Below are 20832 nucleotides of genomic sequence, written 5' to 3'. Positions count from 1 at the left end.
TTAATTCCTGCGAACACACATTTATCCTTCACTGCCTCTGCAGCTGCTGTCATGAGGCGGATGAGGCTGATGACCTCCGGTCCCTGCCAGCAGATGGCAGTGTAACACTTTCACCCAATTACCAGTAGTGATGAAACTGAATTATGCTGAAGACCCCAGTCCTGAGAAATGTTCCGTAATAGTTTCCCTTTCTTTAGATAAATGAAGAGTTATTTTCATTAGGAATGAGCTGTAAATTATGAAAAATGAAGTTGGGAGAGACATCCTGTCCCATCCTGTGCAGAGGCCAAGGAAAAGAATCCGCACGGGCTAATACGATTGGTCAGAGATTAGATTCCTTTTGGTCCCGGGTCCAATGTTAAGAGAGGAAGCACGTGCAAGAGTACAAGAAGGACAGGAGCAAATCATGACCTATGAACATCACGAAGTGAGTGTACTGCCCCCTGTCCTTCTTAGTGGTCACTACACTGCTTTTCCTCATACGGTTTCTGTTCAGTTGGAGCACTGGAAATGGGCTAAGGAAAGGAAGCTCTGCAATAATCCTTGGAACACGGTAGGTGTGTCACACAGTTAGCTTATGCTGCCAGATATAGGTAGCCTGGCCGACGGCCCAGCATTTCCCAGGAGCGCCTCACGCCGTAACCACATTTATCTGCCGCTGAGATGCTGCTCTTGGCCAACATCAATTGAGAGATACACAGGGCCGAAAACCGTATAGTGTAAAGTTAATATCTACTTCAGTGTGTTTTAACTGACGATGCAAAGATTTGTGATCGGTTGAAAAGTAATACGTATTACCCATCCATCCATCCATCCATCCATCCATCCATCCATCCATCCATCCATCCAACTGCTAAGTCAGTACAGGAACATAGTGAACTGGGAACCTTTTCCAAAAAGAGCAGGATATGAGGGAGGGGGCAGGCTGGAGATGAGTTTCTACTTCCGATAATCTTTCTTCTTTCATGTTGCATTGTAATCATTCCTGGTCTAGTGTGTGTACGTTTTTCAGCTAGGCCCTGACAGCGTGCGACTCACTAGAGTGCGTAGCATTGATCGTAGCGTAAGATGGAGAAATGATAAATCCATAATGGGCCTCAACCAGGGTGCGGCTGACCTTTGTCGAGCGCAAGCACGGCAGCCGTAATTAGCGCTGACTTGTTGCACACTTCAGGACAGCCTGTTAGACCTGAAACCCGTAACGCAAAAGCACGGTGTTAAAAAAATCAATCACCGGGGGCAGTGCTGGGCTTTATGGCAGATTTTTTTCTACTTAAATTAAATTCCCAGGTGGCATCATGGAAAGGGTCAGACCACGGCCACGGGCGATTCCACACAGGCAGTGACACCTGCGTCGATGTAGCTACACGATCCATTTTAGCGGGTCGTCGGTTCAATAATTTTAAATAAATGATTTGCCACTCTTCGTTAAAAGCAAATTAGTATTTTATTCTTCCCTTAGAAGATAAAATCCCACCACATAAAAGTCAACATGTGCTTTTTATAATATGAAATAATAATATATATAATATAATAAGTTTAAAGGGTCTTCCAGTGTAGGTCTTCTGGCTTTGTAACCTCTGAAAGGCTTAATTGGTGCTCAGCGCTAAACTGCGAAGCCTGCGGGGGCAATAATAAAAAAAAAACACGGAAAGTAAACAACATGTTTATAGAATACATAAATGCCATGTATTGCATTATAAACATCTCCCACCAAATGGAATTTTATTATGACATTTTACATATATATATAATTATATATATGACTAATATGTTAATTCCTCAAATTTAAATAGCACGGAGATGCGCATTTGGCCTAAATGTGTGTCCTATCCCATTTCTTTGAGGGAGGAATGTAGATGGGCACATGCAGGTATGTATCGTGAGGTAGAAAAACGTTGCCACTGTGTCATGTGACATCTAGATGCACTGTACAGATATATGCCCTGATATCAATGTCGCATTCTGATTGCATAATCAGACCTGATTTCAAATCAGGAATAGTGCGGATTTATACTGTGGAAAAGCTCCTCCGGTCCTTGAAAATGTTTCTCTCCTTGCACTGATATTTTCAGCTGAATCAGCTGCACCTACAACGATGGAAACTGGTTTAGGTTTGAACCTGATTTCATCATCTTCATCATTTCAAGTCTATGTAGAACAAACATTTCTACTGACATATTTCAGTGCTCTATTGATTTATTTTTTTTTACCCCAGTCTTTGTTTCAGCAGCGTTTCCATCCAAGCGACGGGGGCACTGGTGAAGGCGCTGTGTCCTTTATTGTGGAGGCCGATGCTCACTTCACTGGTGAAGGCTGCAGAGCACTTCCCCAGAGGTCAAACCTCAGGGGTCCTGTCACCAACACACAGTCTGCTCTCTGTTTTCCTGAAATACATGCAGAATCAGAGCCATTCCTTCTAGTAGGCCTTAATAATAAATTAATCAATTCTGTTTAGACAAAAGGATGATTCAAGAGATGATACTTAAGGGCTTCTTACAGGCTGGGCAGACCGTTATTGTAGCAGCTAGCAATTTCCAACTCTGATTAAACTGCATTCTCACTATGACCCTCTATGTTACTATACTTCAGTTTTTCTCAATTCAGTCCTAGGCGACCCCCAAAACAATCCATATATACTATCCCATACTATACTGTACTATACTATACTATACTATACCATACTGTATTATTTCACTCATCCAGTCATTTTCATTTGAAGTTTGAATGAGTTTAAAGCAACATCACCTTTACAGTTCACACGTATCTTCATATTTAAGCATAATCAGCACAGCTGCATTTTCACAGAACCTTGGGGAAAATATAAATTAAAAATTAATAAACGATGAAAGGCGGATTAACTTTCGGCATTCACTCTTAAACCATAAATGTAAAATGTAACCTAAACGAAACGTTGAATTACTATAATACATATGGATTAATGCTAAAAATTTCTACTTCTTCTGCTGAAAATTCGCCCTATATTATTATGCATCTTTATTAGTAATTTACAGCAGCGCACTTAGACTTTGCACAGCGGTTGCGCGCAGTCCGCCAGCGGCCACGCCCCCTGGTCAGACTGGGCTGCACGAAGCCCAGCCGCGCGCAGAGGGAGTCCCCGGGGATCCCGTGCTGGGGAGACGGCGAGGTTCCCTGATCGAACCCGGGGCTACGTGAACCACGACAGATGAAAGGTAGCGTTCAAACACGCTGATTTGAGCTTGTAAACGCTAATGAGCCGTTTCATTTTCATGCACAGCTTTTCAATTCATAAGCTCGTACATGGCAGCCGCGTCACACAAGTCCCCCTTTTTCTTTATGCGGGTGCACACGAAGAATAGCGCGTGCTTTGCCAATCCCCGTCCTTAGAGAAGCGCGTGCAGGTAACAGCATTAACTTTCCAAAGGGGTGATTGCAACGTGCCTGTAAATATGTCTCAAGTGCGCGGCTGTGTTTTTATCCTCGCGTTTTATTTACTTATTAGTCCAAACCCAGGATAAAAAGAGAAAAAAAATAAACATTTTCAGTGTTACTTTTCATGAACTGCTACCAAAAATGGATTCAGAGTGTCACACTATCCTGGATATGCAAAAAAAGTCTGAATGAAATGACTAAAATTTTACCTTATTACGACGAAACATTACACGCGCATGTCCCCACAAACCCCCTTCCGAAATCTTGTTTCCAATGCGACTTGTGGCAGTTTCTAGCATAGTGTGGAATTACGCACCCCTGCGTTATCAGTAATCTTTTTAATTGCTCAAAGGCCTACTTTCTTGGCGCACTATATCTGGATCTGAATGTAATTGGTGCGCATGCAAATTCTCGAGTGCCTCATATCGAAAATTAATATGATCTCAATTAATCTTCCTGGCTGCACATGGCGGAACATTCCAGCATGTTCGCTGGGAGGTCTTTCCACCTGCAGTTGTCTGGAGTTTACCTTCTAAACCCACCAAGCCTCTTTGGTCTTAAACACTCATGCAATGTGAGATATGTGAGGGGTCACTGTGGAAGGCTCTAGAAACACATTTCCTGAGAGTAATTACAATTCCATGCAGTGTTTCTCATCGGAAGGTAATTTTTTTCCCTTCCATCATCCTCTTTTATCCTTGGGAAGAAAAAAAATGCAAATCAGAACGCTGGCCTTTTTGTCCTGGATTTCGGAGCTTGACAGCTAATCATAATGTGGTTTGTGCGTTATGAATTCTGCATCGCCTCCGTTCCCAGCCAGAGTGCGACTAAGACTAAACCATACTTTTCAAGCGATTGGTTTCTATTATTTCGCAAGATCTCTTTATTGCTTTTGATATTAGGCAGTTGCTTGGGAGTCACTTTTTAAGATTGATTTCCCTCCCTCTCTGAAGCAATTCAGGTAAGCACCTCGCTCAGGGGCAGAACATCACAGCCCCTGTGGAGAACAGGACCTACGGCCTTTTGGGTGACAAATCGCGCTCCATGGCTGCCTCAGGTGTGAGCGCTGAGTACATAAGATCTCTGTAGGAACTTGGCTTCTATGATGTATAAAGAAAGAGGCAAATACACCTCGTCATAATGGACCTGGAGGGGCGTTTTAGCAGTACTGTAAAGCTACTGGCTGCAAATATTTGTGTTTGCTGCAGATCTGTCCCCATGGGCCGAGGGTGGGGTCAGGGTGATGTGTGTTGGCCGTAAATCTTTGTGTGTGTGTGTGTGTGTGTGGGGGGGGGGGTACTGTTCAGATGTATGTGTGTATATGTACCTTCTCCTCCCTTTTAATCCTAGCTGTCTCTTTGCTCGCCTGACATGTGGATTGTTCCTAAAAACCTGTCATTGCATTCCTTCGGCAAATTAACACGATATTAGATTTCATTTAGCTGGTGCTTTCATCCAATTGAAATTTCAGGGTCAAACAGTCCCTGGAGCAGTCGGGGGGGTAAAGGGGCCCGTGGGTCCCAATGGTAAAATCACTCTGCTGACCTTGGGATTCAAACAGATGACCTTCCGATCATTGGCACATTGTCTTAAACTTGCCGATTCCCGGCCCCAAATATTAAGTGACATTTCTTAACAGTACTTGCCGCACGTCTTGTGAGATATTTAACATATATTCCATTATGATCCAGAACAAAAATGGCAACAAAAATGGGTTTGACACCTAGGATCAGACTTACGTGTTACTGAAAGTGATGATGAATTTGAGAAGAAGGTGAATTCAGAAACGAGAACATTTCCATATCTGCACTTGCAGAAGTAGGTAAGATGCCGGTATAAATCAAGACACGTTCCCTCATGCTGTTGCTGTTTAGTGATAATTAAAAGCTGCCGTCTAGGTGCATCATCTATTTGCATGTATTTATGCTACCGTCTTGCGTAAACGAGGTGTTTATCGCATTAAACGCTGTATATCCTGTGCTAAAAAATCCAGGCATCGTGACAAACGTTTCATTCTCCCAGCATATAGCTTTTCAGCTCACTTGGGCTTTTCCGACGACAGCGACCCCTTTTTCGACCACATAGCGCTCGTAAAAACCTCAGCGATGTGATAACGTCCGAGCCATCGGTGAAGAATGTGAATGATTACAAATGCAAATAAAAAATGATAACAAAAAAAAATTAAAACGCCAATGCAATCTGCACACACGTTGTTATCGGTCTCCTGCTACACAAAGCAGCAGTTTCTTAGACGAGCAGGAATCGTTCATAATCCTGGCCTTCAAACGCTCAATCATAAAATCTACAGCCCCCCTGAAACTAGGCTGTTCATTGTGCTGAATAACAATGACCCCAGCGGACAGGCTGCAGGCTCGTCCACTTTGATGTGCAGTCACAGAGCTCCGGAGTTTCTCTCGCTTACACTTTAGCCCGTTCGTTTGCTTGTGTTGCACCATCTCAGCTAATCGCGCGTAAATTTTAAATCAGATGTGCATCGCTATCATTCGCCGATTCACACACGATTCTCCTTGCCGTTATATATGTATATATATATATATATATATATATATATATATAATTTCTACGATCATCCGCAGCAGCCGATCCACTCTCTCGTTAACACGTCCGCACTCACGCACTTCAAACGCTGCCAACACCGCCCCCCCCCCCCCCGCCCGCACCCCCCCCCCCATTTCACGCAAAGTTCCCAAATGCGCCACGCGCCTCAGAAAGTAAACACTGCATTATGGAGATCATGTAGAGATGGAGGTCGAGTTTTCCCCAGGTGCGTGAAAAAAAATAAATTAAACTAATGCATTTCATTTAACGGAAAGTCATCTAATTAGCTAGGCAAATACTCCTCGTGCACATTGGATTCTTGTTTACATTCACATGTATGTTTTTAGATTTCAGTGCATTTTCTAGGCATTAAGTGACTTAAGCCATAAAGAGCGTATAGCAAAACAGGCCTCAAACACAGTGAATTAGTACAGTGCCACACTCCATAGTACATGAAATAATAATAATGAAAAAAAAATAATTAAATATGCTGTTTATAGAGTGTTTCCGTTACTGGGCTGCTCTCTTGTTAGTTTCCAGACTTTTCTTGAGTAGCTTTGAGGACTAGGTGTTGAATGTCAGGAGGTTATTATCCTGACATGGGGCCGAAAGACTGTGATTTATATGCTTTCGGTGTGGGGCAGTCAGCACAGCCTGCACTGGCTTTGTTAAGCTCTGTAGGTAAAACAGGGCCGGTCCTGAGTCTCCTCATGCCAGCCTGTGATTTTATGTGGGTCTCCAAAGGTAACAAGTAGAGAATGAGGTCAAGAGCAAGACGTCTCTTATTCTTCGGAGTGTTTGCCTTGATACGCCCTGATACCCTCATCTTATCTCTGCCTGTTCATGATTTATGCATTTTGCAGAAACTCCGCTTAATTAATACAATGGAGGATTGAGTAAACATTACTATTTGCACCTGCGAGTTCTGAAATAATTAATACAGGGCGACAAGGGATGAGCCCGACGACGTTATAACGTAGTGGGCTGAGATTTATTATGTAGACTGCAGATTTATTCTTTAATTTATTGTGATTGACCTCTAGAGTGAAATATCTGCTGTGGCAATCTTACTGGCAGGGTGAATATAGCGTAGATAAAAGCTGGAAATTGTAAGAATATGCTACAGTATAGGTCTCATGGGAACGATATAGTGGGTAAATTGCAGTAACTGGGAACTGTGGTATGTAGATTATGCATTTAAAATACTGGGTACAGTAAGCGAACTACAGTATGCATGTTATAAATGTAAAATGGTGAATAAAGTACATTAACTGTGAACTACAGTTGCATATTGTGAGTGTAAAATAGTGGCCAAGTTAAAGACCTTGCAAATCAAGTCACGTTACAGTATCACTCAGAATTAATCAATTCCATTGTTAAAATGAACTAATGGCAAAAAAAGAATATTCAGCAGTTCTCTTTTAAACCTTGAGGTGGCACACTGGTCTCTTATCTCACACCTCTGGGACCCGGGTTCGAGTCTCCGCCTGGGCTGCATGTGTGTGGAGTTTGGATGTTCTCCCCCTGTCGTTATGGGGTTTCCTCCAGGTACTCCAGTTAACCCTCCACAGTCCACACAAGTTAACGATGCTGCGTTCCATTCACCTCGGAGGTTGGAACTCGGAGCTGGGAATGGCGTCAGGCACAAGTCAAACGCGTTCCAGTACAGCAAGCCGGAAAGCCATTTAACAATACAAGGGACCTATTTCAATAAGCAAGATTTCTTGCTTAGCCGGACAACTTGTCGGATTTAATTCACCTCAGTGTACAGGGCCTTTACCCTGTTACCTTTGTTTACTTACGTGTAGCCTGGAGTACAATGAAACGGGCCCCACTTATTTAATTGTTAGCCATTGTTAGCAATATCACTGGATATCAGCACATTATGCGGTATTTTGCATAGTCCAACAGATGGCGGTTGGACAGCACAGTGTGTACGACTGATTTAATGAGACACAAATAACGCATAAGTGCTAAAAAAAGAGCACAAAACTACAATTTTCATTTATGTTGCTAAAAGGTGCCGCCATCTTGGATCCTGAGCTCGGGGTTTTGTTATATTCCTCCGAGCTCACGGGTCGGTATTCTGACTTCAGGGGTGTTACAGCTGAAATTTCCGACTAAGAATCCGGGCTATGAGTTGGAATGGAGCACAGCATAAGAGCTGCCTAATTGCCCGTAGGTGTGTGTGAGTTGTGGGTGGGTGCGTACTGTGGTGGGTCGGTGCCCCATCCTGGGTTGTTCCCTGCCTTGTGCCCATAGGCTCCAGACCCCCCCACGACGGACATACTGGCAAGTGGAATGAGAAGCTCTTCACAGCCTCGAGGAGCTTTTGTCTTAAGATATTTTAATTTGGTCATTTCTCTGCATTCTGTCGATTCCCGATTGTATCATCATAGGGTCACCAGAGCTTTGACTTCGTCACAGACGTCATGGGGGGGGGGGGGGGGGGGGTCTGGGTTAAGGTCTTCACCCATTTAAGGGGGTCCAGAAGGTTTTATTTACCGGTTTTTTTTATTGGGGGGGTTACAATCTGTTGTCCTTGTTGAGTCCCATAGAGCTTTGTGTTGTTAGGATTTGGCCATGAGCTTCAGGATGATTTGAAATAAAGAGGAATGGTGTGTTTATTCATGTGCCATATTCACGGATTCGCAAAGAGCTAAGGAATGTGTTCGGTATTAATCTATATCTGACGGTTAAAACAAAAAAAAAACATACACACACGGACGGACACACAACTTGCTGTTTTTGTGGGAGTCTGGTTTCAGTGCAGTTATTGATCTGTAGCAGTTTTCTGGCAGGACTAGAAGTTGGACGAAAGTGAGAATTTTAGCACTTAATGTCTGTTTTTCAGGTTCCCTGTTTTTGCGGAGAAATTTTCTCAAAAGTCCCCATTAATATGACAAAACCTGTGCATGCACACCCACGTGCGCACAAAGTATATAATCAAACTCTCAATTTGCATTGAAATTGCTGGCAGCAGATAATTAGTATCACTAGTAATGTACGCCTGGATCTGCATTGCTGCGTTGCTGTGCTCCCTGCTGTACTTGAAATTAACGACGACTGTTAGTATTAAAGAAAACAAGTGCATGGCACCCAGGCAAAGGGGCGCAGTGTCCCACTCCATCCAGACGGTAAGGTGGCATAGAGATCTTTAGGAGACGAGCTACGTTCGATAGCCAAACATGAAAAGCTGACTCCTGTCTGAATGAATAATGTTTGGGTGTGAAAGACACATGGAAACCTTCTGCGGGTTCTGCGGGTTCCTCAGAAATGTATGCAGGCTAGGAAACGCACATCGCTGCCCCCACCGACACAATGAGAACCCGAGTGTAGTGACGCTTCTGCGCCACACTATTTTGAATAGAACACCAACCCCCACATTTCCCCTCCAAGTTGGAGGACCTGCTTGCAGGGCTGGATGTAGGTTAACATCATATGCAGGTTGAAGAAATTGCAGATTAAGGGTCTTATTCAAGGGCCCAACAGAGTGGAATCACTCCGGGCAATCACAGCATTCGAACCGGCAACCTTCCGGTCACCAGTATAGTCCCGGTCCCTAGCCTCAGAGTCATCGCTCCACCCACCCATGCGCAGGAAAGCAACTTAAATTGAATCTGCAATCTTAGTTTTGAAATACTTCAGGGAATGAAACATTGTCTTAACTTTCGGTATCATTTACATGCTACGATGTTAGCTAGGCTAATTGTTACTTTTGGAAAAAAAAATGAAAAGGCCGTGTGAAGGATGCTGGTGTTGATGTATCACCGCAATTGAATTTCATATCCTAAGGACATCAGTCGTAATGATAAAATGAATCACATTTCGGGCATCACAATGGTGAGACTGAGAATAATTGTTTGCAGCTGTTTTGCGTTTTATATAAATCCTCCCTGTCAATGGATGTAAAAAGCGAAGGTGTGTGTGGGGGGGTGCATACCCCTAACGCGGGTGGGTCACCAGGGCAGCACCCACGTGAACATGTGACCTCTCGCTGTAATTAGACAGAAGGGTTAGCTAATTTCTGGTTGAAACTTCTTCCAGGTGAACTCAGCTTCATTAGGGCGAAGCGCAGGGGGGGTATCGCCGCCGATGAATTATGTAGGTTTACTGGGAAGAGAGGGAGATAAAACAACAGACGACAGAAAGCTTCAGAAAGCAGATCAAACCTGAGCAGAATGACTCCCCCCCCACCCACCGGCACCACCGTCGACCGAGTAAACAGAAAATAACACAAAGGAGCCCCCCCACGCGGTATTGTGTTACTGGAAGGCAGGGGTCCTGGCGGGGAGGGTAAATGGGCGCTCCTGTGGTTGTAACGGCAATGGGCTGCCGGCGTTTAAAGCCCAGGCGCCCCGCCGTGCGTCAGAGGCATCGCCTTGGATACACGCCAGTGCGAATCACAAACGCGACCACGAGCGTCCGCCGGTGTCACTTCTCCCCCAGCCATGCTTGCTAATTGACTGCTTTGAGCAACAAAGGACGGAACAAGCAAGACGGAACAGTGGGGCCGCCTATATGCTTTCTTTCTCCGCTTTCAATTTCCTCTCCCAGAGAAGATTATGTTTTGTTATATTTTAAGGCCATAGAGGACAGTAGCCGTGGGATTTTCGTAAACATAAATAATAAATAAAGGATAAGAGCGGTGTGTTTTCCGTGCCCTATTTAGGATTGACTGCGGTGAGATTTTGGTCACATGTTCCCCATACGTTTACTTAAAGCCATGCCTTCTTGTGTTGTGTGTAATCTTTTGTGAGATGGATTTGTAAAGAAGTGCAAGGGCGTATTCCCCCATGTTGATACTGTACGGTTTATTTAATGTAGTGTTACGCTATTACTTGGCTGTGATGGGCGAGCCGCTTGCAGCAAATGTTCGGTATTGCTCTCCTTCATCACCTTCATCGCCATGATCTGTGAGATCTACGAAGTCTATGAGATGCACGTGGATGCTGATTATGTGGATTCCCGCTCTACGGTTGCAGTGATCTGATGATCAGGGCATGCTTCTTTTGTTGGGGCCGCAGGTGTTCCTGACGATCCCTTTGGGATCTCAGTGATGATCTTGAGGGACCTCGTATGGACAATGATCACGCATTCTCACATGCCTTCCTCATTTCATCTTGCTCTCTTCTTCTTACTCCTCTGCCCCCAATTCCATGTGGGTCCTTGGTGGGTTAGTGAAGTATAATTTGAAGGGCACTAAAACTATTAAATATTGATTTTCGATTTCCCGGCATCAGATCACATTTGCAGCTTTTGTTCGCAGAGGATTTGGGGGAAAAAACAGTCAGAAAAGATGCATCTCTCCATCTCACACCCAGTTGCCACTGTGGAGTTATGCATCCACATTTGATACAGGCTGTAAAGTTACAGGTAAATGATGACCTTCTGCCAATTACTTAAAAAAATGTAGTGTCAGCAAGGTAACCATAAGAGGTTATAAGAGAATGAGAGTTTCTAGGGGACTGTACTTTATTGCGACATCATGTCAAGGGTGTACCAGACCTTATTCTCTAGGATAAACACAAGTTCACAGCCTGACTACTCTATCTACTGGACAAGGAGTCGTCGATGGCTGGATGGATTTTAACACTCCAAGCATGTTGTTTCAGAAAGTGAGACTGTATTTCCTGCTAGCAAATGCAAACTGTGGGTTAACTATTACTAATACTTTTATTCGATAGGGGATCCCTGGTTGTGCTCTGCTTTCATTTCAGGGTTCCTGGTTTCTGAAAGGTTAAAAACTCCTAACTTAAGATTCATAGTTGCTCCAAAGGGCGACAAATTCCATAAGCTGTCCTACATCTCAGCCTTACAGTGAGACCCTGAAGCAGCAGATTTCACAGTGGATGCTGCATGCAGAGATGTTCTCCTGGACTTCTTGGAACCCCCGGGGCTGTGAGGGCTGAGGAGACAGTGAGTGGCTCCCAGCTGCTGCATGGGCATCAGTAGGCAACATGATAACAGGTTGGGACACTTGCAGAGGAAGCGATGGAAGGTCAAGTGCATGCGAGGGAAGAAGGGCCACAGGCACCGTGTCTGTCAGAGATGACGCCGTCATCAAGGAAGCGGAAACGTCGGCTCAAAAGACCTTTGTGACAAGTCAATCCACTGAAGAGTACCAAAGGACAACGGGAGAGTGAATTATCCTTGAGCAGTTTCCGTGAACGCTGAGCTTTAAACTCCGCATACAGATGAAGGTACACAACCCCGGAACTTCAAAGTAGGCGGTGGACTTTAGCGAAGCCCTTTGTTAGCCACCCACCCTTCATGGTGGAGAACCGCCTGGGAGTTCACAGCCGAGACCATCAATGAGACTACAGAGAATGTCAACCGCTGGCCTTGAAGCCGATGGGTCACGGTTTGTCCTCGCAGAGCTACATGAGAGATGAGCGCTAACGGATCTGCTGAGGCCTTTCCCATGTTACGCTTGCAGTACGGTGGATAATATCAATCCTCAGCAACCACTGGCTTAGTCTGCCGCTTTGAAACTCAGATTCACACCAAGACCTAAAAAACTTCATAACCGCTTTTATAAGGTGTTCATGAGGTTATAATACCTTATAAGCTTTTCTTAAGCTTGATACGCTATTTGTGTGTGTTGGTCTGTGTCATGTCAATATTTGAATGACTAATTTATTGCTTCCGTACAAGCAGATACTCTCAGCTCTGTCCCCTGAGCACGGGTTTTAGCAGGTGACGTTTCTGTGCTGCGTTCACAGACGGCGAGGAATTGCCATGGCAATCCAGCTGAGGTTCCTGTGAGCTTGGCACATGGGACATACCTGTTGTGCGGCAGTGATGCACCAGATCAAAGCAAGCATACTGAATTAAATGACTAACCTTCAAAGGGGTAAACCTTAGGCCTCAACTGTAAGCGTTTGTGTTGCTAGCATCCCCGCCCAGGATATACCAAAGCGTTTTCAGGGCGGCTTGATCGGCAGACTCCACTAATCTGCCTGATGACTGTGGCCCTTTGATACCTGCATTGTACACACCTTTCATACTCGCCGTGCCTACAAACATCCCTAATGACTACAAATGCGTAACAAAAGCCTTTGTGTGTTTGTTCATCTGCAGGCCTGTGTGATGCAAATGAGGCCTCAGAGATATGGGCGATCGTCGCTTAATACGCTTACAAAGTGTGTCTGCTTCATTTATGTTATTGTTCTCTGTTGACGGCTACAGAAAGAAAAGCGAAAAAAGGTTAGAAATGTCTGATGTTCCAATTAACAGAAATCAAGGAGCAACGGTAACGTACGTGATTCTTCCGGCTTAAATCCAGTGTTTCAGTTTCTATGTTTCTTTTTAAGCAACATTTATCCACCCGCTTTCTGTAACCTTGTATCCAGTACAAGGTTCCTGGAGCCAATCCCAGGAAAGCTCAGGGCACAAGACAAGGGGGACACCGTGGAGGGCAGTCAGTCCATCGCAGGGCAGGCAGTCACACACTGTGGGAAATTTAAGGCCACATTCTCACCTACCCGTGCGTTTTTGGACAAGTGGAATATCTGGGTCCCGACAAAGATGCAGGAGAACATGCAGGCTGCATACACACGGGTAGATAAAATAATACGGACCATTATGGATTCATGTAGGGGGACATTTCTTTGTCCGTGAGCACAGAAGGGAATACAAGAAGGGAGTGAGATAGGGTTTGCCAAAACGAAAGAAGTATTTGTTCGAATGGCAAACAAAGCGTCGTTTCAGGTAGAAATAAACATAACAAAGGATAATGTAAGTAAACAGACGATAAATCCATACCTAAAATAAATGCTTAAGTAATTAATTAAAGAATAAATAAGGACACTTGGGGTAGGGAGTCAAGCTCCTGAGGCTGGGGGGGGGGGGGGGGGAGCAGGGATGACACAGCTACACATCCATCTGCCGTACCGCCCACTAAACGCATTTTTAATCATTTAAATTATAGGTACAATCCATAAATGTGTTGTGTAAAGGGCAGACGTAATTCCCCTCAATCTCGGAGTGTGTATCTGAGTGTAATACCAACAGTCCGCCGTGATCAATGTGCTTTTTCCTCATCGACGACGACGTCAGCAAGGAGAAGCCGGGACTCAGGTGAGGCCTCTGCTGTGGTTTAGGGTTAGGGGCCGGACCGAGAGTCAGCGTGGGGCCCAATCAGCACAGACATATGGCTCTCACACTCGGGTGTCGGGGCCACATATTTATGGGCCAAGGTCATCTCACCTGCATTATTAATAATTCTGTTTCTCTACATTTTTTTTTTTTAAATCAGCATCCCAATGTGCCTTTTTTTTATAACCAAGGGCACAAATAAAAAAAATATGATGTTATACAATGTCATTTATTTTATATTTACCTGCTTTAGCCTGTTTATGTTGTAGTAACTTTGGGCAAAGGAAAAGATGCTGTTTTGTCTCCAGTCTGTAATTTCCCATTGACTGCCACCGTGTCACTTCCTTCAGGGAGCGGAATAAATGTGTTTCTTATAATATATTGAAATTATTAATATATTCTGTTTTTCCCTGGGAATGGGAACAGGAAAAAAAAAAACTGAATAATTCATATTGAACTTTGAAGTAGCTTTTTTCTGTAATTTTGCTAATTGTTTTCAGAAAATTCTCAGGTAATTCTTTGGAGATTATAGGCGGTGATTACGGAAGCGAGGGTAAAATCCATCGCTGGGTCCAGCTGTAGAGAATGTAATGTGTGATTTCGTGTGGTTATGGCCTGTAGCTGGACGTCTCTGAAGGCTGGACCCCTGGTTGCCCCTGACAACACAGCCAGTGACAAGATGGCAGGTAAGTTACTTCAGACGTACCACAGCTGTCCGTCGTATGAAGCTGTACTTCTGGTTTACGTTAAGGACGCTGGCGGCGGCTTCCTTCGAAACTCATTCTGTTGGTTTTCGGTGCTCTTCTTAAGAACATTTCTGTCAGACTTCAGTTTTAAAAGCACAACTGTGCATGGACTGAATGGAACAAACAAAAAAAAAATCAATCGCAGAGTTTATTATTCTTAGACCTCACATAGTCTTCCTTAAAACATAAACCTAAAATGGTCGATAGGTGACAGTAAGGGGCAACAACAGACCCTGTACCTGCAAGCAGCAAGCCTAATAAAACCACCTTGCCTGGATCTTTCTCGTTAGGGACCGTAAACATTAAACGATATCTTCCATTGAAAGATATAAGAAAGATACAGCATCTAGCAAATCCAGCCCGGCTGGCTGGTGAACTGATAATTAACCTCAGCTCAATAGCTAACCCCATGCTGGCCCCCTTTTTTTCCAAGAGTAACGAAGGAAGCGTCTGGATCGATATGGCGACGGAGCCACATCACCAAGGAAACACTTCAGACGTTCGCTTATAAAAAGGCAGGAGAATCAGGCCGGGGTTCACTGATCTCGCTGTCATTCCTACATCGCCGCGTCGCAGATCGATGGATAACAGGCTGGGAAGACCTCCAATCAGACGGTCGCGTTTCTTTCCCAGTTTTCACCGGCAGCAATGCGAACGGTAACTTACCAACTTACTAGAAACGTCCTAGTTTTTTCCCCCTTTTGCCGTCGCCTGAACATAAGTCCGTTTTAATCCGATCTGAAGCCCCGTCCTGCAAAAGCCTCATCCGTCTCCAAAGCGGAGCACATCACCAGTCAGAGAAATGAGTGAACGTGTTTAAGAAGCGTAATTCGCCCGCATGCAGGCTGGCTGTGCCGCTCCTACTGTTTCAATTATGCATGGCGAGGAATCTCAGGCCGGCAAGTGTCCCTTGCAAAGTGAGACATGACATGACGCCCGAAATAGACGTTAACATCGGCGAGATCCGAGCCTCCGAATCAATGCACACAAATGGAAGTCGATGCCAGTATGTGATAAATTCATTAGAATTGCCTCTCTGTGTGTCGGGGAAATATATATCAATGTATATAACAAATGTATATAAGAAAGCGGCAGTGTGTGGCTTAGTGTATTAGGTCTTCATGGTTGTTTGCCCTTGAGCAAGTTCCTTGATCCCCAAAAATATGCTCTGGAGGTGCTTAGTGGCTGACCCTGTGCTCTCACCCCCGGCTTTGATCTCACCTCTACATGTTGCTCGTGTCAGAAAAGAGAGCAAGACTGAATATACAAAGCAAGACGTCCCAGCATAACCTCGTACTGGTGCAAATGGGAAACCAAGCTTAATTTCCCGAAGCCTTAATGCGGACTTGTGATCGTGTGTCTCTTACGATTTCGCTCCCGTCCGGTACAATCTGTCAACCTGGATCTTCGTCTTTTGTTCCTCTTTGATACAAACGGCCCTGGATGGTACCGGGATGGAAGCCGAAGCATTTCAGGTTCACTGGATAAAGGTGTCAGATCGCAGTTTCTTCAGCGAGATGCACCTCTGACAAGCCGCCCTTCAGAAGAGGCCCTCTGCTTGGACATGGACACCCCCGTCTGGGTGTGGACCCCCACAGCGGCCTGGTGACAATTGGCAGCTCGTCCTCATGCATTCACATAGGTCACCTGGCGCTTTTACTCTTAATAAAACACAACAGGTGAATCCTTCTACACGGTCTGCTAACGACACCCCTAACCTTTCGATCTCTGCTTCAGGGAAACAACTGTCAACCGGTCCTTCGGGTATAAAGTCTATATCCATTTATCATTTTTTTCCCCCCTTTTCAGAGGGTGTTTTGTGCACAGACGGTCACAGGCTGGAAAGGATGACATATCTCCACATGCATATTTCACTAGGCATTAGGTTTGCTGGGAAACAATGACCCAATTTCCTGTTGAAATGAAGATGAGCAAAGCTAAAACTTTTGCCATCTTTCCCCGCAACTTGCCTCTTAAGAGTCTTTTTTGGCGTGTTAAACAATAAACATGCGATATCTGGCAATTTCATAATGAGCAGTGCTGTGCAACAATCCCTGCTGATCTCGTTGCAAATCAAAGACCTTGTTTGATATCAATAATATATTAAATACTGCATTTCAAAAATGATTATACACTGTAAACATACAATTATGTGTTGACATTGCTTTTACAGTTCTTTTCCTTAATCCCTGCAGGGGATAAAAGGAGGACTGAATTTAATATTTCTTTTGAAATAAACAAAAAAAAAAAAATCAAGAATCATGGATTTTTTTTATTGTTGTTATAATTATTTAAGAATTATTTGAGGTTAACTGAAAGTTATGTGCTATCGAAGCTTACTTTAGTTTGTGGCTCTGGGTTTAATATCTAGTGCCAAAGACTGAAGATGATGAATAATATCTAACATTTCTCGCATCACCTCTGAATGTTGACATCAAAGTCCATATTTGCCTTTGAAAATGGCACTTTTTTGTGTTGTGCTGTATTGAAGGCAGACGTTTAAAATTCACATTGAACAACCTTCATTACCCCGCGCTAGGCGTCTTTTGTTCCCCAAGCGTTTGAGAAGGAGGGATATGCAAATGCCATCACGTTGTCATCCCCGCTTTTTGAAATAATTACGCTTAAACCGCGCAGCCTGTCAGGTCCCAGTGTAAGCCGATTTGAGGTATTTTGCATGAATAGCAATTAACAAAATTATCTGATCTCATGCATGAAATTGTTGATAGTAAAAAAAAGCACATATCTGTAAGGAAAAGGGAACTCCGATAAATCATAAATCATTTAAGTCTCCGATCTTCCCGGAGAACAAAAACGGGTTTGAACGATGTGTGTATGGATAACATTTAGCGCTCGCTCTGTCCTGTTTTTGCAGGCAGCCGGGGCTCCGGAACGTGACGTCCTTACCGGGCGGCATCCGTCTTATTTCCACACTTTGCGTTATTGCAGACAGCTCGGCCGTTTGTAATTTTCCCACACATCCGGCGTGTCCTGAATAGGTACTCCGTTCGGTTGTGGTGGCACGCAATAAACTTGCCGGTGCCCTCATTTAAATGCATTATGTTACTCTCCCTCCTCAGATTTAATCCGTGGCTCCCGGATGTATTCAATCCAATTACCATTGGCTTCATTATGTGTGCCGTGTTAGCCATTTAAAAAAAAAAAAAAAAAAAAAACTTCGTAATTATTGACTTGACTATCTCTCAGTCTTTCATGTTGATTTTTTATCTGAGCAACTTTTTTTGTCCAAGATCATAAAAGTTACCTGAAGGCTATACATGACAGTTTTTTTGGTAATTTTTTTTTTGTGCAAAACGCCTATCGAGGTAGGACGTTTCCCAGCTCCACTTTAGATTCACCTGTATTCCTGTGAAAGGACAGAGCTAGGGCAGACCTTCATTATCGTGTGGTTTTCTTTAAGGTCCTCTCACTTGGGGACAGTTCTGCCACCATAACACAATCGGAGCACTTCACCCACTCCGACAGGTTGGCCTATGGAATCTAGCCTTGAATGTAAATCAGACGATAATGTCATTGAGTGAAGATGGCACGCTGGCATGGGCTGCCTTCAAAGACCTGAAGAGTTCCTGCTTTGAATATATTACTACTGGGAATGTTAGCATTTAATTGGTAGCCTTGAGCTATATTCAAGCGATTACGTCTTTCCTGCATTCGAAACTGAGTTTAATAAAGAAGGAGCGTGAATTCCTTGCCTCTTGTTACTGGTTTTTCATTCTCCGGCGTCTACGTGTGTCAACGCCTGTTGAGGCTTCGAGTTACAACAAGAGGAACTGCGAAAGGAAGAGTCCCATGAGAGCCTTCTTAAGACAATAACAACGTACCCGCATTTCTGATTATCTCATTAATTAGCTGAGTGAGTCGGAAGGAGGAACAGTATGAGAATTCCTCCAGGGTCGCGAATCGGCGTATTTCAGCGCGGAAAGTGACAGAGCGAGGCTCAGACTTCTGACGGGTCCATGTGTGGGAGAATGTCGAGGCTTCCTCAGAACACAAGAAGGTTGACTAAAATTATTATTGCCGTTCTGCTTCATAAATTATTAGTAGCTGTCTAATTACTTTGGGTTAAAACTGGAGACAAGTTCATTTCACCAGGTTTGTGGAGTGATTACTTTTCTGTAGACCAGAGGAGAAGTAAAAGTCAAGTCAAGTTGACTTTATTGGTCACGCCTTCCATATTCAGGTGTACTATGGCATGAAATAAAGTTCTCCAGGACCGCGACGTGATGCGCAAACAGTCAGTGAGTTTTCACAGAACTTAAAGTGCGAAACGGAGGACAATATCACACGCGGGCTGGATACAAGGGTACAAATGCATAGTGCGATGTTTATATGACCTGCGCACAATATAATACTGATCTACATCATTCGTGAAATAGCAGGCTTTACCTAGGGTGTTCACGCCCTCCCTCCTACAAAAAAAAAAGAAAAATAAAGGCCTTCTTGAAATTCCATTCTCAAATTATACGTCAGCCTTGGGTGAAGCTGATACCTCGAAAGAAGAAATATATTTCAGGATTGTAATTTAGAGAGTGACCATCTGGCCTTTACACAGAACCTGAGCTGATATGTAACACTGGAGCTCTGCTGATCTTTGTTCTTCACCGTAGCGTGAAGCCATGTTGGCATGATTTCTCACTTACAGATAATTACTTTTGGCAGCCAACTGTCTCCCGGTGGATTATTAAAGCATTCAGACAAACTGGAGGTACCCTGTTGAAAGCTTCCTTACTCCGAGTTAATAAAAGCCAGTGTGAAAGACATTTATGAGTATGATCTTTGCATAATTAAATGTGCCTTTTCTCTGAGATTTTGAAAACATCCTCATATGCTGCCTGTAATGTGTAATTTGTCAAAATTAGTTTACATTTGCAAATATATATAAAAAGCAATGTGTTTTTTAAAAGTTTTTATTAGCTAACAATTATTTTTAAGTCAGAATTGCTATATTGTAGATACTTTTGGGGTTGTTTAGTGGACAGGATTTCGGCCTGGATTCTGGGTTCGAATCCCAGCATCATTCTGCATGCGCAGAGTTTGCATGACCTCCCTCTCTCCCCTGGGAACTCCAGAATCCGTCCACAGTCTAACCGCGTGCAGTCAGGCTAATTGGTGTCTCTCGATTGCCCGCAGTGTGTGAGTGTGTGTGCCCTGTGATTGGCTGGCTCTCTGACTGGGTGTTCCCCTCCCTCATGTCCTCTACTATCTGGGATACGCTGCAGGATGTCCTGGATAAGCACTTCAAATATAGATAAATTAACATATATTTTACACGTCTTACTGCATTCAGGTTGTCTGAACCCGAGATGGCAGAGAGCCAGCACTGGCCAGACCTTCAGCCTGGGTGGACGTTCACCAACCTCGACATCTTCTGCAGCGTCGTGCCTCTGTGCTCTACCCTGCCATCATTAGCCCTGGGTCACTATCAGCCGTGGCTAAGAGACTCTCGGATTCTCTTCATAATTGCATTTTTTCCTGTCATTTCAACACTCATAGACATTAATCCCTAGAGCATGACTTTTGATTTTGAACGAGTCGTTTGTCATTGTTCGTCTATTGCCACTTTCAGTTTTTTTTTATTGCAGATCTAATACAAAGGTGATTTTAAAAATTTAAATATTAAGTTAGCAGTGTGTTGCTTACCTTTGAAAATGTTTTCTGAATTGCATCTGTATGTATGCAGAAATTAACATTCAAATGTATGTATCCAAAATCTGTTGTCTGGTTAAATAGAACTTACGAATGCTTTTCGAAGTTGTCGTCTATAAGGCATACCTGCAGATACCTTCATAATGCAGTACAAAGAAACCTTAATTGTTATACTGACCATTTTAATGCACTATGAAGGCATCTATACTGCATTATAAATGAGAGCTTCATAAAGCATTTATAATGCGTAATAAACATGGCTATAATGTGTTAAGTCTTTATATAATTATTTAGACATTTCGATAATGCTTTGTGAATTCATTATAATGTGTTATGAATGTGTTCA

The 20832-nt window shown here is 43.7% G+C and overlaps 2 long non-coding RNA genes across 2 annotated transcripts; one reads left to right on the top strand and one right to left on the bottom strand.

Annotated features, from left to right (window-relative positions):
- Positions 1 to 1551: 1551 nt before the first annotated feature.
- LOC125704600 (uncharacterized) lies at positions 1552 to 2308 on the bottom strand. The gene is made up of 3 exons (XR_007381189.1): positions 2214 to 2308; positions 1984 to 2090; positions 1552 to 1620 (listed from the first exon to the last, which is right to left on the bottom strand). It is a non-coding gene; the product is annotated as an uncharacterized LOC125704600 (long non-coding RNA).
- Positions 2309 to 13914: 11606 nt separating this feature from the next.
- On the top strand, positions 13915 to 20234 carry LOC125704601 (uncharacterized). The gene is made up of 3 exons (XR_007381190.1): positions 13915 to 14055; positions 14695 to 14759; positions 20128 to 20234. It is a non-coding gene; the product is annotated as an uncharacterized LOC125704601 (long non-coding RNA).
- The last annotated feature ends 598 nt before the right edge of the window (positions 20235 to 20832 follow it).

Source organism: Brienomyrus brachyistius, chromosome 12 (genome assembly GCF_023856365.1).
Source record: "Brienomyrus brachyistius isolate T26 chromosome 12, BBRACH_0.4, whole genome shotgun sequence".
Taxonomy (NCBI): domain Eukaryota; kingdom Metazoa; phylum Chordata; class Actinopteri; order Osteoglossiformes; family Mormyridae; genus Brienomyrus; species Brienomyrus brachyistius.
This window is presented reverse-complemented; position numbering and strand designations above follow the sequence as displayed.